Below are 10,776 nucleotides of genomic sequence, written 5' to 3' on the forward strand. Positions count from 1 at the left end.
CCACTTGTGACAGACCCAACAAGCGACGGACGGACGGCACTTATAAATCACGTCATTGACCATCAGAAATCGGCTCCTTGACAGTTTCCTACTCTTTAGCCAAAGGTCCTTATGTCACACCCTCTGTCCAATTAAAACTCTTTACCTTTCCACCACCAACATCTATTTTACCCAATCGGAACTAAACTAGAGAAATCACCGGACCGAACACAACGAGACAGGACATGGAGCAAAATCGAGTAGTCAGTTCGTCTTCGGCACCGATCCTTAAAACATCTTAATTACACATACAAACGCGTGTTCGAAACGGTACTCCGTTCAACGTCTACGTTATAACTATTCTACACTTTTCTGTAAATAAACACTCTCTTTTGACCACACACGTTCTGGATCCCTATTATCACGACTAGTCACGCAATATTAATTTGGCGCGTGAGAAGCGTTCTTGGAAATCGAAGAGATTCGATATCGTAGGACGCTACAGTAGTAGACAGTCTCCTACGCTGAGTGTTGGTGGGTCTCGATTGCTGATGTTGTGGTCGTGATGGAGTTTAGAGAGAATCTTGATGTGGTCGTGATGGAGGTTTTACTGAGAATCTTGTTGTGAATGCCTTGTCGGTAGTTTTATAAGGATCGACTGTCTTCTCATTGGTTGATATGATATTGGGGGTGTATGCTAACTTCAGCGTCTTTCGGTGGTGGTGGTAGTTTAAACATTTGGGTTCTTATGCCTATCGTATAGAGAATAATATATGGGTCCTTATCACGGTTTATCCTAGCGGTGGTTTAGGTGACGCTGAGCACGTGCAAGTGAAGGGACCCTTGCAATAGAGGCATAAAACAGGCCTCCACTTGACTTGGGACATTGCGGTCCTAGGGCCGCAACAAGTTTTATATAATATTTTATTGCATTCTTGTATTATACTATAATGCAGTTTTATACAATTTTATATTGTATTGGTATATTATATTATAATTAAAAAATACTTAATATTACAACTTGAGTCATGAGCTTTTTCAATTTTCACGTGGAAGCTTAAATGGTCCTTCGACTGCACAATTTTTCTCAATTTTTTTTCCATATTCTTTTCAAAAAAAATTTGTTCGTGTACAGTTTAATAATATTTTATTTATTTTGGTGCTCTACTGTGCCAGGAAAAATAAAAACAGGAAATATTTTTACTTATACCTTTCTTACAGACATCGCTCCTTTATTATATCAACACATATATTCAAAATCTATGTTAACACTCCGCACTCGAGAGGCGCCTCTCAGTCGCCATTTAATCAAATTCTAAAGATCAATGTTAATTAATATATCAAATTTAAAATTACCCAACGATGCGTGAAATATCGTAGTAAAATAATTCTACGTTTTAATTTGTATACGATTTCTTATTTATTATTTAAAAATGTCATCAACTTCATGGCAGAAAGTCTTCGAATTAATATTTTTCTGTAACGAAAAAATTGCCGACTGCAAAGAATTAACCATTACCACAGAAAGAACTGATTTATCGTTTCAATATAATATTTTGTATACATATTTTTATTTTTCGTTGAACAATAAAGATATTGTTGTCCCATTCTATCCACGTAAATTTCACGAAGAGTCAACCTGAAATGCCAAAGTTGGGAGCAAGGAAGTTTCAAGACAATTGGAACTCCACTCGTGGAATTTAGAGATATAATAAGGGGATTTAATAATACAGGTGCTAAAATTTGTGGTGGCAGTTGAAAAATTCAGAGGACTAGAACAGAGATTGACAAGGATTAGACAGAGAGTTAAGTGGAAAAATAATTCGAAACTTTTGTTTCGGGTCGGAAATCTGAATCGTTTCAAGTATAATTCGAAGCTTAGAACTCCTGGAAATTTTGAAATTCCGGAATTTCGGAAGTCTTGAAAATTTTGGGTGTCTTTAAGGTATCGCATGCTTGAAAATTTTGGAAGACTCGAAGCTCGTGTCTTCAAGGTGTCGAATGTCTCGACAGTCTTGATAGACTTAGGAGTCTTGAAAGCTTTGATAGTAATCGCTTCAAGAATCGAACCTCTTTCTCTTCGCTTACGATATATGTGTCGCGAAAATCGAGCGATGACGAGTATACTCGTCAATCACAGTGTAAGTGTCGCTGTTAAAATATTGGATCAAAAAGATGAGTTTATTTTATAAAATTGACAATTTTATTACTAATATTTACTTATTTGGTTAACATCTATTCTCTTATTGGTTAGTTTTTATGGATATCTATGAATTTTAGTGACCGTCAAAAATAGCTAGGTAACTTCGGGCCAGCAGCCATCAATGGACTCAGCGCCTGGTCAGCGTCACGCACTTGTCCCGTGGCGGACCATCCCTAAAGGAACCCTATCATAAATCAGCTTCCCGACTTTTGCTTTTGTCCCTTTCACGCTAACATCTAAAAGACGTTATCATCGCGCATAAATAAATTCGTTATGCGAACTGATAAGCTGTTTCAGCCGGTGCATACGGGGACGCGCGAGTTCATCTCAAATTATTCATATTTTTTATTCGTTTGTTTTATTCCGGCCTGGCCTCAAAATATTCTAAACATCTTGAAATTTGAGAATATGTTTTATTTTTCACAAAAATTACAATTTAAATAGCCAATTGGTCGCTACTTTTTATGCATGACGAGTATACTCGTCGTGACACAAAATCCTGCCACTTCTGCATGACGAGTATACTCGCCAATCACAGCTAACTGGTTAAAATCTTCTAGGATAGATTCTGCTACCAATGTGTAGCCTAACTGTTCAAATTAGAGTGCGCTTAGTTATTTTGAAAAGCTCTTTTCCCTTCATTCACACAAGCCCTATGATCGTCGCATAAATTAATATTACCATTACCTAACGTGTGACATACATTTTTATTATTCCCATTTCGATTTTTAAGATAGACAATGGGACTCATAAATTACCATAGATTGTTCAATGGCATATTATATATCCGATTTTGAACGTTCTTTTTAATTTTTCTCGAGCGACCTAATCACAGGAGAGATAAAGAATAGAGCTGGGGATACATTGAATGATTGAAATATCTCTTAGAAACCTATGGAATAAGTGTATCGAATAAGAGGAAGCGAAGCTCCTAGGGAGGACGTTGCGCCAGTAGATTGGAACCTAAGCTCGTAATCGCACCAATTTTACGGATATTTGCTCGATCAATTTCTGAATCGCGAGAAGCTATATTTATCGTATCTTGGGATTCTTAGAGCTTGATAAAATCAAGAACGAAAGGGTATTATTCAAAAAGCAGGGAGTATAACTCACTGCCATCTATCTGGTGGATTTACTAAAGCCACTTCTGCAAGTGGATTTGATTATTTCAAACAGTGGAAGTATTTGCTCTTATAAACGCTTTTATCGTTCAAAAAATTAATACAATAATATATATTACAATTTTAAATGTTGTATTAAATGTTAATATTACTGGTTAGGTTCTGTATTAATTTTATAAGTGATAATATTCAATTGAAATAGTATAATTATATTGTAGGAAAAATAATATGTGGTAATAGTAGAATGTTAATATAATATTAGGAGGTGGAAGTTGAAACAGGTTCTTAATAATGTAGTCATATATTTGTAAGTATTGATACCGATTTTATTATAATCCTATTGCAAGTGGGTACTGAACGACGTATACCGAACACCATATATTAAGGCCCGCCACATTCACAACATATATCACATACCAACTTTCGAGTGTTACCATGACAACTCTCCAAGGCGCGAAGTACGAATTGTATATATTTCAACATAGAGAAAAGCAATGATATTGATATAATAGCAACACCTAATAATAATAGCGATAAAGTACAACCAACAGAATAATAATATAATAACACTAAGAATATTAATACAACAAATGGAAATAATATAATAATAATAACAGGAAATAATAAAAATGATAAAATAATAAGATTAATGCAGAATAATAATTGCTATAGAGTAATAATAATTTAATAATATTAAGTATGTGAATATAGTAATCAACAATGTATATATGTACCGAGTAAATAATAAAAGAATAAATAACGTAATTCTATGATAATAATAATAATGGATACAAAAGATTATCATGATTTTTCTCAAATTTTAAAAACAAATTAACGAAGTACGAGTATAACGAAGTTTATTATTATAGGATTGACATTCACAATCGAGTGACAACTCTTTCAACATAATTATATACTTATTATGGAAATACATATAATAATTGCTACTCGACCAGCCGTTATGCAAAATCGTCTTGACACACTTGTACTCGAACTCTCGTTGTAACCTACTCTCGAACTCTCATTTTAACATTGCAACTCTGATTCTAACGCTCTCAGTCTAACACTCTATAACTCCGATTCTAACACTCTAACTCTCGCATCATCCCATTTACACTCATTCGTACCTCGCATTGCTAAACGCTCGAAGCTTCTCGAAACGTTTCCCGAAATCGTCACAAATCAGCAGCTCGGCCCACAGTACCATTTACTCAAAACCTCTCCGTTCGTAAAGGGTTAATTTATACTTTACTCCTAGTCCCATTTAGCTCGTAATAAATATATATTAAGGAATAAAATAACATCTCTTATTCATTATATTTGCTGTATATCGTCAATAGGTCGTCCTCAATTGGCGACGGTTAATGACGAACCAAATTTCTTGAGGAACTTGTGTTTATAGTGGACTGTATATTTTGTAATTGTTCCGGATAACTCTTCTGAACTCTTCGAATGTTATTTGCTGACTGACTGGTACTGACCTAACTAACTTGTGCGATGCACGATCTTTCGGAGCCCATGGTTTCCAAAGGGAAATCGGTTTTCCCATTGGTGGTTGACAGGACCGAGGGTGGGCCCTCGGTCCGCGAATCAGATGCCCCCAAAGAAGGGAGGACCGTCTTCCGCGACCAGGTCTGCCGGTGGAGGAAGCCTCTCCCTCAAAGGGGGTTGCTGGTGGGCCACCCGCGCATTCGTGATCCTTCCTGAAGGACCCGTTACTTTATGGCTCCGAAAGTCGCGACATCGCACATGGCCTGGTCCCTTTCTTTGCAGGCCTATTGTCAGCCAAATCCTAAGTGCTGTTGCCTGCTTTCTAACATTAATGGCTAAAGAAAGCCTCGTGTCCGGTGACCCGAGAGAAATAAAGAATTGTTTGAAAATGCATTGAAAATGAAGATAGAAAGGACACGGAACTTGAACTAAAACAGCAATTAGAATCTGGCTGCCAGAAGACCCTACCGGTGTTCTGGATCTATTCTAAACAAAGAGCCGAACGAAATACCGGCACGACATTCCAAGGCTTAACATTTGCCAATCAAACAGTATCCTCACATCCATTCTATGTACATTAGACAGGATCCTAATATCTGTAAAAGACCAAATTGAAAATCGAAATGAAAGCTCATTAAAATTTAGAAACCGCGGAACGAGGATCTCAAGGAATGAAAATTTTCTTAATAATATATCCCAGTCGCGAATGCGTACTGGAAGCAATTTCACGGGCATATCTTGGCGGCCATGTCGAGTCCCTTTTCCAAAGATAATGACTAAGCCACGTCTGGGTAATCTATCTCCGTCAGATTGTCTATGCCGTGCTGTCTCTCACCGGTGTGCTCGAAATCGTTTGCCGGAGCACACGAAAGAAGCCACGTACGTTTTCTGTTTTCTGACCACGGTCAGGTTAAACGTCTTTAAATTCGAAATGCTCCCCCCTGTTCTTGCCGAAGAAAATTGCACTTCCGAGTGACGAACAAGTAAACGGTTCTTTTAAAGATCGATGGCGCACCTTGTGCACGGTAGACCATCTGCTAGTAATAGAGCAGAAGGGCTGGAGCAGGATGTAGAGGAAGGCGGAGTAACGTGGGAACGTGAAGAGTAAATCCTTGAGGAATATTATATTTGTTAACGATGTACATATATAATGGCATTAGGATATGAAAATTTGTATTTAGACGTTTATCGTAATAAATTTATATGAAACTACTTATGATTAAATAGAAGAGGGTGGGATGAGGTAACGTGGTGTCAGTGGTGGATGAAATTTAATAACAACAGGAACAATTTTTTATTTAATTTGGAAGATTATAAAACACAAATATAACGTTTAAATATAATTAATTTCTCACAATTACTCTATCATACGACTTCTCCCTATTATAACTCAATTACAACTAACGTATCCGAAAACACTCACTTTTTTCCTTTCTTCTTCATGCATTACATTGACATACACAATTCACACACATTTCAATCATTACACGCATACTCATTTATCATAATAACCTGAATTCATTACATATTGGAAACCTATGCATACTTGTTCCACTCATCCCAACACGTATATACTTAAAAATCTATGTAACCACTACCACACGTGGTGACATTCGGAAAAAATTATAATATATGTATATATATTAATATATTAATTGTTAATCCTTGAAATACCGTTTATACCTCAAATTCGGAAATTCCAACCAATTACAAATTCCATAGCGCCACCAAGGGTCTACATAAGGGCTAGACCTCGTACTTAGCTCGTAGAGTATAAAGACACGAAATAGCAAGATAGGGAGACAGTCCACTTACTATTTCGATGTTAACACTAGATTTACGGAACCCGTCAATTTGACGGAAGGGTTGCTCCAATTATACGATGGTAACAGATTTAGTTAACTTATATCAAGACTGTTAACACTTAGCCGACCGATCGGGGAGATCTCCCCATTTTAAAGTAGGCCGGTGCCCGAATGATCGAGGAAATCTCCCCATTTTAAAGTAAGTCGGTGCCTAACCGATCGGGGAGATCTCCTAGTTTGACCTTAACAACGCATTTCTCGTTTTCGATTATTACTTACAGTACCTCCATTTGGAGTTGTTCGCAATTACTGACGAACTGCTTCTATAAAGCACAACATATAATAAAATTCACCAATTTTTAAGGCCCCTTATTCGGGTTCCCCGAGCGTGGTGGAAACCGTATAGTTTGCTCTGGGGCGTGCGGTCGGCTAAGTGTTAATGTAATATATAATTGTTTTTAAATTAAACTAATCGTTAAAAAAAAAGGCACGTGGTTTCCTTTACAGTTGTCAATAGTATAAGTATATACTATATTAGTATAAGAATAGTATTTGACAGTTTACAGGTGTCAATTGGACAGTTGTCCTTAGAAATAGGTATACAGATAGCGTCCGTAAACTTAATGTTAAATAGAACTTACAGTTCACTTATTAATTCAAGATATACAAATTTCCTGAAAGAACCGTCCGTCATTAATCGTCGTGAAGCAAGAACGACCTAGTGACGATATACATTAATATAAGAAAAACAATAACAGTAATCATAATATCTATATATATTATAAATATAGTATTAAAAATATAATATTATATATACAATATTTATATTTTTATATATTATGTAAAATACTGAACATACATATATATTCTTTTTATTATATCGTTACATACGTACATATACATACAGCGATGTAAAAATACTAAATACAATATATTAACGTTTGTTTATTAAAATATATTAAAATAAACTTATAAAATTTGAAACTAGATAGAAGAAGATGGAGTGGATATGGTGGAAATGTAAGGAAAAAATTGTTTTAGAACATTATATATATTTATTAATGGTATATATAGTGATATAACAATATTAAGAATAGTATTAATATTCGTGTTTTGAAATATATTAAACTAAATTTATGAAAGTTAAGACTGAATTGAAAATGGTGGAACAAGGTGAAAACACTAAGAAAATGTTACTCCAGAATATTGTATTTATTGTTATAATATATACATAAAAATAATTATTATATTTATAGTTATAATATGTACATAAAAATAATTGTTATATTTATTGTATATAAAATAATCGTATTATTTTATATTTGTATATGTGTATATAATTGCAATTGTATATAAAATAATACAGGAATCTATATAAAATATAAAATATGATGGTAATGTCTGATTAATGAAGAATATAAGAGGAGATCGTTCGAAAGTTAATATTTTTCGAGCTATTTTACCATTTTCTTGTATTACTTCTTTTGTCACTCAACATTTTTTTGCAGAATTGTCGAATTGCTAATGATCGAAAGCAGCGTTCACGAGCTTCCATATTTTCACTGGAAATCCAACTCTGACGCGTGTGCATACTTCCTTTGTTTGTTTGTTTGTCAAATGCAATCGTCTGTGCACTCTGCCCACGATTACCGATTCAACGAAATTACCGAATCTGTCAAAAAAGCCACATTTTCTGTATCAACTGTTAAGAGAATTGCATTAAAGAAATTAAAAGTGAGGCATGAGAATCGGAACAGTCATCATCCCAAATCTGTATTTTATCATTTAAACATCGAATTATTTCGTCGATTTCTTTATCTTCTTGTCGGAAAAAATAGTTCAAAATTTAATTACTGTTTGAATTTAATTACCGATGAATATACGATATAATACTGCTTGATAGCAATAGGCGTATAGTAATCTTCTTCTTTGGGTTGAAGATTAGATTTCGCGTTGACAAGGCTTGACACTTAGGAATACAAACTTTAATTATTAATATTTAATAGATGTATGGTTTATCTAAATTTGAGGATAGATGAGGTACAAGTAGCAAGCTTTACAGGATTTTAATGATTTTTTCGATATCTCGTAATTTTAACATTTTTCTTCTTTAATTTTATTTTCCTTCTATGTAAAAGATGAGGACAGTACAATAATATATTTAATCTAAGTATGCATATTTAAATATAATAATACAAATTAATTTTTTTTTTCTATTACAGGTAAGTTGCAGTGATCTGACATTTCTGAATAAGAAGTAGTAAGTAAATTTATTTTTCAATTTTACAATGACTCCATATCATAAAGTAATAACATTAAATTCATAAATTTATAAATAATTTTGCTGTTCTAAAATAACTTCGTAATAAGAAACAAGTTTTATATAAGGAACGTCATTAAAACTACTAAACCATTTTAATACTCTTCAACGAAGTATTAAAATTCCTTGAACTTTATCAAGGACAAAATAAATAATTAAAAAATATGTACTCTATGATACACAGTGTACAAAAACAAATTTACATATATTAAGTTTAATTAAAAATATTTATTAATATATCTGTATTGGGACAGAGTAAAAATATCGTGAGAAAATTATATTTATCTGAATTTCCTGTTACACCGATTTAAGATACATATTTAAGATACAGACTTAAGATTTGTAATACTAACAATAAGTTGGTAATACTCCTAATATCAATAAAAATGTTACAGAATGTTAAGAATTATTTATTTAATTGCAAAGATTATTAAACACAAATATTGAGTTGGAATATAATTAATTTATCACGATTACTCTCTCACACGTCTTCTCACTATTAACTCTTTGCACTCGAGAGGTGACTCTCAGTCTCCGTTTGCTTCACTGCTATAACTCAGATAATGAATGATGATAATTATATTAACCACTACGCGCGAAATATCGAAATAAAATAATTCTATTCGTCCATTTCTCACACAAATGCACGATTTTCTTTTTTTATTTTGACATAAAGAGTATCAGCGAACTTATGAAAATCTAAGAAAAGCTTCGAATTGTTGTTTACGACGAAAAAGTCTTGGAGTCCAAAGGATTAGGAAAGGTATCGAATAATAGTAAGATGATTAAAATCAACAGTACCAATTCCACGTTTAACGTGGCAGGAAATGCAATTGGTTGTTCAAATTATTATCCCTGTGCAGTGGAAAATTTCCTCGTTATGAAGATATAAAATTCGAAGCTTTTCTTATATTTTTCTTATCTCAGTGATACCGTTTATGTTAAAATAAAAAGAGAAAATCACGTGTATTTCATTTCAATATTTCATGAGAAGTTATTTCTAATCTTGTAATATCTCATACTCGTTACTCAGGCTTCCAGGTATTGAAACAAACAATGACTGACAACGAGAGTTACCTCTCGAGTGCAAAGGGTTAATACTCAATTGCAACTGACATATTCCAAATCACTCTCTTTTTTCTTTCTTCTTTCATACGTTACATTAATACACACAATTCACATCAATCATTACACGCATACTCATTTATCATAATAACCTGAATTCATTAGATATTTCCATCCCATGTGTATATCGTCAATAGGTCGTCCTCAATTGGCGACGGTTAATGACGAACCAAATTTCTTGAGGAACGTTGTGTTTATAGTGGACTGTATTTTATGCAGTTGTTTCGGATAACTCTTCTGAACTCATCGAATGTTATTGACCGACTGACAGGTACTGACTCTCTCGGTGGTTATATAATCCTGGTCTCTCTGCTGATTGGTTACTATGATGTTGGGGGTGTATGTTAACTTCAGCGTCCTTCGGTGGTGGTGGTTGTTTAAACGATCTAGATAATTGTGCTCGTCTTCTTGAAGGGTGATATATAGTTGTTTGTTGCGGATTACCTAAGTGGTGGCTTAGGTGCTAAAGAAATCAAAGGGCGCTGACAGTAAGGATATAAACAACCTTCTACCTGGGACATTGCGGTCCTAGGGCCTCATCAATGGTACTTGAGAACCTTCAGAGCCTTCACACGGTCTATTCTAAACAAAGGGCCGAACGAAATACCGGGACGACATTCCAAAGCTTAACACCATGCATACTTGTTCCACTCATTCCAATACATACATATTTAAAAATCTATGTAACCATTACCACAGATAATAACATTACTCATTACTGCTCATTCACAA

This window comes from Eufriesea mexicana, unplaced genomic scaffold (genome assembly GCF_001483705.2).
Source record: "Eufriesea mexicana isolate 0111107269 unplaced genomic scaffold, ASM148370v2 scaffold941, whole genome shotgun sequence".
Lineage (NCBI taxonomy): Eukaryota > Metazoa > Arthropoda > Insecta > Hymenoptera > Apidae > Eufriesea > Eufriesea mexicana.